This window comes from Ascaphus truei, chromosome 3, assembly GCF_040206685.1.
Source record: "Ascaphus truei isolate aAscTru1 chromosome 3, aAscTru1.hap1, whole genome shotgun sequence".
Taxonomy (NCBI): domain Eukaryota; kingdom Metazoa; phylum Chordata; class Amphibia; order Anura; family Ascaphidae; genus Ascaphus; species Ascaphus truei.
Window position 1 is genome coordinate 317,114,343 of NC_134485.1, and position 8,626 is coordinate 317,122,968.

Below are 8,626 nucleotides of genomic sequence, written 5' to 3' on the forward strand. Positions count from 1 at the left end.
TTTATCCCTGTAATTGGGATCTTTAACTTTTCAGGTGACACCTACTGACTCACAGCACAATGATGCACCCAGTGACGCTTTCTCTGGTTAAACACATTTGGCTTCAGGGCAAATTCTTCCTATCGTCTCTAGAACAAAATGGAATCAAATAAAATAGCAAAAGGTTTTTTAATTATACAATTTTTAAAGTATATTTGTTTACAATATTTTTAGCACACGTGAAAGCAAAGCAAAGACCTCCTGTATTAATAAATATATGCAGACAGTTTCTCTACAAATAGGTGCAACTGGGGAAAATGGAGATCAAACACAGTATAAAAAGAAAGGGATCAAAAAGGCCCCTAAACAAAACTGCACTCACTACTTGTAGTATATCGGAGCCATAGTGTCAAGAAATACAAATATTTCCAAATTGTGGCCACCAGAGAATGGAGAACTAAGGATCCCTGGTGGGAGGATCAATACAAAGAATATACTATTGTTATCTTAATTATATACCGATGCAAAGAAAAAAAGGTGATGTAAATAAAATCTTGCCTTATTCAAACTAAGATACACTTAAGGGGTGGGGGTGTACGTATGCACGCACACACACACACACTTTAACTTATGTTGGGTAAAAAAGGCGACAAAAAACCTCCGTTAGCATATAGCCAATAAAGAGTATCACTTATGAGCACATTCACATATCTTACACAGGTCTGCAAGCCCGCCTTTTAACCATTATCACCTCGCAACAGCGCTACCACTGCAGCAAGGGATTCTGGGAAATTACATGCAAATGAGCACACAATGTGTCACCTTTTGCCTGAAATCAATTTTTACATGGAACCCTTATAAGCAAATGCTCTGCTGTTCACACAGCTTTTAAGCACAGCATGGGATTAGATGCAAAGCCAGTCAAATCACTCACAGACAGCTTTTTTGTTTTGAAAATTCTTTTTTTCAACCTTTTGGGTCTCATCAGTGTGAGGTTGGTTGTACTGGCTTTGTAATTTTCAAGCTGTGTAGGTTTACCATACACATTATTTAAGTTATGGTGGGTGAAAAAGTCAACAAAAAAACTCCACCGTTAGCATATAGCCAATAAAGAAGATCCCTTGTGGGCACATTCACGTGTCTTACACAGGTCTGCACCCCTGCCTTTCACCATTTATTGGCTATATATATCTCACAAGTTAATAATACAACTATGGTCGGAGGGTCGCTATATACTTAATATGCTACTGTATATATTATTATTAATAAGAAATAATTAGGTGCACTCACTGGATTTATCTAACTGCCTCAGGTGCACAGCGATCATCCCCTGTTGGGGAGACCTATAGTACAGGACACATCCTCCTAACAGTAAAAGGAACCGGCCCTGCAGAGGTCTTCCTACAAAAAAAGAATTTTAATCCACACAGATCTGTGTGGATTCATTTTTTTTTTTTTTTGTATGGACATCTGGAGTGCCAGCACCTTTTTGTTTTAGGAGGATGTGTCCTATTGTAAATATTATTAAATATACTGTATAGTCAAAGGGAGTCACTGAAGCCCCTTCCCCCAGACTCTACGGTGGTGTCTAGGGTGCATGAGGGCAGATTACATGCGGTGTGGTGCGTACCTGTGAGGAACAGGAGGGCCTGAGCTTCCCGCGATGTTGTGGGGGAGCCAGGACCGGGCTTCTGGGGTGGTAGCCTCCATGATCTCTTAGTGGTGCAGCGCCTCCATCTTCTATACTCCCAGGAATATGGGACAGGACCTGTATAGAAGAACCCCTTGGGTCCCAGGGTAATACCTTCCAATTCACACACAGTCTTTGGTAATAACGAATAGTCTCTTTTATTGACAGATCAGCAATCTCCCAACGGTGGTGGCTTCCAGTAGCCGCAACAACAACAGCAAAGACTTGTTATTACGCCACTCTCCTTCCCCACATATAATTCCTCCTCTCCTTCCCTCCAAGCCTCTCCTCCGACAGGATGGTCTGGGCTAGGGCTTCAATACCCCGTGGCCCACCCCCGAGGTTATCCTCGTGGTGGGGCTTGAATTCTTCCCATCACCCCTGGCAGTGGGGTGAGGGCATTGGTCCACCAAGTCTATAATTCTATCAGCTCTACTAAAGGAAGCTGATCTTTCCACTCCTCTCTCTCTCTGCTCCTGCACTCTGCGCAGGGGAGACCGCGGTCTCCTCCAACTCCTCGGACCGATCCACAGGATTCTTTGACTCACGGCATACTAACGGAACTGCATACTCCCGGCATAACTAGAACTAACGCTACTACACAGGAGTTGGCTGCTAAATATAGAGCTAGCCCCGCCCTTTGTGATGTCAGCAGAACCTCCCCTCTTGCTCACGCCTGCATCTACCACTCAGGATAGAGCTAGGAAGGGGGAAAACCCATGATGATTACTGGTGCCTGATCTTAACAGGGCTTGCCACAGTAGAAGGGAGATAGGTATAGCCTGTGCTGTTTACAGGGGGCTACATATATATCAAAAAAGGAAGGTGTCCCTTTCAATCTCATTCATTGATGTAAAACTGATATCCACAGTCCCACAGCCTAACAATGCCAATGTATTTTTTATCTCCTATAAATGTCGCTAGTCCCAAGGATCTTTTAACACATTAGTGATCATGTAATCTATGCTGAGTTACACCTATCCAACTTTTACACATTTCCCCCAACCCTATAGGCACCAGCTGTGCGGCTTGATCAAAACTCCATGCTAACGCCCTCCCAACATCCACACACCTAAACCTCAATAGATGCAGCTGTGCGGCTGGACCATGCTCCACCTCATGTATACTCCACCCCACAATGAGCAGCCACTTTGCCTTTTGTTTCAACATTGCCCCTTATTCCCTGTAGATTTGTAAGTACATCACAAGCACAAGCCCTCATTACCTTCTGTATCTGGTTGTCCTTATTTGTCACTCCGTTTATGTAATGGATGTCACTCTGTACCGCGCTATGGAATATGTTGGCGACTTCAAATAAACAATAATAATACCATTCAAATACTTTTGTTTACAAAAAAAACCTCTTAAAGATAGCTGCGTTAGCCGTATATGAGATCTTCATTTGCTGACAACACATTACATACTTGAATGAAACATGTACAGTAAACACAAAGACAAGTATGAAGAGTCAGTGAACCAATGACTAGGCTGAACATCACATAGACCAGGGGCGGCCAACTCCAGTCCTCAAGGGCCACCAACAGGTCAGGTTTTAAGGATTTCCCAGCTTCGGCACAGGTGGCTCAATCAGTGATTCAGTCGTTGACTGAGCCACCTGTGCTGAAGCAGGGATATCCTTAAAACCTGACTTGATGGTGGCCCCTGAGGACTGGCGTTGGCCGCCCCTGAACGTATAGACCGAGATAAACCACCATTAAAGGCAATGGGGATTTTCGTCCGATAATGACCCGAAAGGCAGCTTTGGACAATATAAAATTACCCCTTTAGTGCAACTGCTTTAATACAGTACAATAAACAAGTTGTATTGGAAAGAGTACAGCTGACAATGTAAAGTACCAGCTCACACGGGAATCCTGAAAATGGTGATGTATGTAATTCATGTGTTTCATTCCCTTAGTTCAGGTCCTCCACATCACACATAAGGATACAGGAAGTTACATTCCTCAACCCAGTCTTGACACCATGGCCCCATGTCACCGTGAGATCGAAAGTCCTGTTCTGTTTTTCCAACTCGCTATTTTATGTGTAGATAGAAGATTACTAGTGTGACCAGAATGCGCTGTTATTACAGTTAGAAAACAAGGACTGGATCGTGATGACATATGTAGGGTGACCATACATCCCGAGTTAGACGGGACAATCCTGGATTTTCATTAAATGTCCCGGTGTCTTTTCTTAAAACTGTTCAAATGCCTCGGATTCTGCTTTTCCCTGTTTGGACTCACTTAAAACCGTAAAAATAGACACTCCATGTTTTTATATGACCGGTCATATCACAGAGTAAATATTTTACATATGCATTTTGGTAAACTCTGATTATACAATTTATTAATATAAACCACACCATCATTTTGCTGCACTCAAAAGTGTGTGTTATGTTGGGAAACGGAAATACATTTATAATACAGCAGAATTGTGGAAGCTAGACAAATACCATTATAATATTTACATTTAAGTGATGTAATTTGTTTTATAAATCATTTCTTAATGTGTCACGGTTTTTACTTTTAGAAATCTGGTCACCCTAGAGAGACTTAGTGGCTTATTCACTAAACTTCGATAAGTGACTTATAGCACTATAAGTGCCATTATAGTAAGATATTGCCTGTGTTGCTATTCACAAAGCTTCCATAACAGTGCAATATCGACCTCAAATGGGTTTTTATAGCACTATAACACTCTAGCAAAAACAAGCCGTGCTGTAAGCCAAGAAATGCCAGAATCGCATTTTTTGCCAGAAACGGCTATTCACTAAACTGTGATATGTATATCGTACTATAAAAACTTGTAATCTTTTCTCACCAGCTGCGGGCTAAGGCTAAAGGAATTGCAAGATGCATAAAAAGAGTTTCTTGTAGTTTTACTGCATAGGATTGATACCGGAGACCCCTGGAGGTCTGGGGTTCCCTGGGAGATCTCCAGAGGGACCCGCATCTCTGTGGTTTCCTGCAGGTCCCCGCAAATCTGGGGGTCCCGGCGGGTCACCAGGCATCAACGGTATCAATCCTGTGCAATAAAAATAAAACAGTTTCATTACCTTAACCGCTAAGGTAATGAAAGGGTTAAATAGTAGGCACTGATTTGTTATTGGTACAGGGGGTGGGTGAAGCTCGCAGTTGCTCCAGGGTGGGTGTTTAGGCCTTGCGGGAGAGTGTCAGTAGAAGTTAACCCCTTCATTACCTTAGTGGTTACAACCGCTACGGTAATGAAGGGATTAACCCCTCGCGCTACCCTACTGCAAGGCCTAAACACCCACACGGGGCAACTACCACCTGCACCCACCCATAGTACCAACAACACCACATAGGAATGGGTAAAAGTGCTATTAACCAAAAATGGCTAATAGCGCTTTTCCCCATTTAAAAAAAATATTACAGTGCAATACATAAAAATACAACCATCTCTCCCCTCTCCCCCAATGCACATACAATACAATAAAAATAAATACAAGTCCCCAACCCAACACCTACAGTACAGTTATAGGGAAAATAACTTTTATCCAGATATGGATAATAGTTCATTTGCCCATTAAAAATAAAACACCCAGTCGGCATAAAGTTAATTAAAGTTGCACTTACCCCTGCCAGGATGAAGGCCATCCTCGTTTTCCTCCGTGTCCTCCCTGTCCTCCGTGGGCAGTGACATTACAATAAAAAACAAACCAATAACCACTAACCCCTTAATCACCTTAGCGGTTAGTAACTGCTATAGTTAAGGGGTTAGCCCCCCTCCCCTGTTACTCACCCGGGAGGCCTAACCACCCTCCCAGGGGAAACTACCCCCACCCCCGCTACCCATTGTTTGGTACAGTGATAAACCATGCCCATAATATGAGCATGGTTTGCCACTATGACAATGAATGGGCAAGCTACAAATAAAAAAAACAAGCACTAAATAAAATACATAACATTGCAATACAAAAAAAACATTTGCCATTAAACCAATTGATTGACACATGGTACCCCATGCTCATATAATATGGGCATGGTTTGCCACTATGGCAGTCAATGGGCACCATAAAAAAAACAAGCACCAAAAATACAATACAATTAAATAAAAACAAGTATTTACCTAAAAATGCATTGTTTGTCACTGTGCTTATATATAGCCTGAAAGGGACATAGATAAACACATTGGCAGTCAATGGGTAATCTAAAAAATAAAAAATCCACAATTAAGTAAAATACAATCAATGTGTTTCTTACCTTCGATGTGTTCGGGGGGACGCAATGCTCCAAAAAATAGCCGATGCCAGAAGTCCGTGATCATATGTTGATTGAAGAGTCGTCTCCCCGGTGTGTTCTTCTTTCTTTTCTTTCCTTCTTTCTTTGTAATCCAAAAATTGCTTTTTTTTAAGGATGATGTGACATCATCAAAAGGAAGGGAAGCCAGCCAATCAGGAAGGATATGCTTCCCTCCCTTTATGATGACAACACCAAAAAAAATGGCTGCTATCACGTAGTACTCAAACCAATCTGATTGGTTGTAGTACCATGTGACAGCTTCCATTTTGTTTAAAGGATGGGACGTCATCTTAATGGGAGGGATGTCACATCCTTTAAAAACAAATGGAAGCTGTAAGGTAATGAAGCTGCTTTAATGTGATTTTTAATAATAGAGTATGGAAGCAGGGGGTATCCTGAGCTGAACCGCATTCATTTAAACCAAGGGGACCCCCTGCTTCCCGAGATACAGGCCTCGGTATGGTGTACTGGTATTCCAGCAATGTTTAAATATCACGTGACCGGGAGATTTAAATGCACAGGAGATACCGGCACCCATTAAAATTCACATTAAAACTGCACGATTGCCTGTAAGAGCTGTGTATGGAGATGCCGCTCTCTCCGTGCAGCTCTTCCAGGCTGCAGTTTAAACAAACAGTTTCAGTGCGATAACACTTAGAAAAAAAGCAAACAAACAAGTAGTGCGATCTTGCATTTTTTGACCAAACTTTTAAAAAATTGTGTTTTTTCTTGGTGAATACTGTTTTGACATACATGGTTTATACTGCGGTAAAACAATGCAAAGTCGCTCGGCAATGCACTTAATTTATCGAGGTTTAGTGAATAGGCCCCTTAATGCTGGATTGGCAATACTGCCACCAGGTGTCATTTTATTATGTGTAAAATGTTATCTTCATATAACATAGCCTCCGGCCGCTATTTCTTCTTTTGGGTCCCCAACAGTATAAGTCTTGCTAAGGACAGGCAATGGAAGGGTTAATTCCTCATGAAGGCCTAGTTTGCTATTTCAGCCTGGATATATTTACTGTATCCAGGGGCGGGCCTAGCAACAACCTCAGAGTGTCAGCCTGGGGGAGGATAGTGGCTGGGTCACATGCCATTAATATGATGCCTAGTATCAGACATGCCCTGTTATGGGGCAGGATTACAAGCCCATCCCCCAGGGTATATACTAGCACTCTCCCAGAAGTCAGTAGGTCTCTTCCCTCCCCCTGTGGAGTGGGTAACATCTACCCTTTATCCCACCAGGGGATACAGGAGGAGCTCAGGAGGAAGCCTAGATGGGCCTCAAGTCTTAAGGTGACCTTCAGGGGAATCATGGAAGTTGTGACTTCTGCTGTAAAACAATAAAGAATCATGGAACCATCTAATAAAGTGGCTTATTGTCTGGGCCATACAAGTAGTGTTAGCATGGACCATCCTGGCCCTCCAGGATCCTCGCTGACCGGAGGCGCTGCCAACTGAGAATGAAGCACCCTGAAAGCCTGTCCTGATTCTCCCCACACCACTGCGGAGCAACTCAGAGCCTCCTGGATTACCAACAGGTATGCACCGCACCAGAAAGATCCAAGTAGCGACCCAAATCTCAGATAGGGTGGGGGAATAGGTGCTACATTTACATCAGTATAAATGGTTGATTTCAGTATAAGAGGAGCAGCAGGATAAAGTCGTGTCAACTTGAATCTCTTCTAAAATGACGAGAAGATAATTTCAATGGTTGGCAAACACAAATGTTAAGGATAACATTCTATGCCACAGTGATATGTCATTAAAATAGTGCCTTGCTTCATCTACGGTATAAACATAAAATAAGACATTAAAGTCCCCAGCTGTGAAACATGGGTAAATATTGATTTTTCTTTAAATGGTGCTAAATGTATTTGAAATAAAAATGGTCTTAATATGATTTTTTTAAAATAAATATTTGATGTTTATGTAATTTCTCAATACTGCCTGGATTCAAGTAATAGAGTTGAATGTTTCAGTCAGGTGAATATGTGGAGTTTTGGACATGCGAGTGGCTGGGCGTTGGTCTGAATCCCTTCTTTTACTCTCTAATTAGGGTCAAGGTGTGTAATTGTATTCATTATTATAGACATGGCTTGGGTGACAACTAATCACATTTGCTAGTCTAAGTATGTGTTTAAGATATCTTTACATACATTTAATTGGAAAAGTGAATCTTGAATAAATAGAATAAAAAGGGAACGGGTATTTAGAGAATAGATCAAAGAGAACAAGATGCTGTCCCCTGAATTAGTCTACAACAAAGGTGTGTAATGTATCAATTAAAAACACAACTTTAGTCCAACATTGGTTAAAAATAAGGGAGAAACAATGTAATAAGTGAAATTGAAAATATAAACTAATAAAAACGAGTTCTCACACAAAGCAGAAGAGAATACGGGTGCTTTTTCTTTGTTACAGGTGTTGTTTCACGATTTCTTCATAATGTACAGTAGGATGTCTGTTTTCACCTCTGGAGTTTCTTTCCCGCTCACTGTATAACTGTGTATTTTATTAATAAAAAATAGTCAAAAACTAGATTATTATGGCTGCTGATCTCCGCTCACTGAGTGACATTAGACGATAGCAACCAACTTAATATTTGAAGATTAAGATAATATAATTTTTCTAAGACCCTTTATAGCCTGGATGGTGCACAGCTCTGTGCTGCCTGGTGAAGTGATAA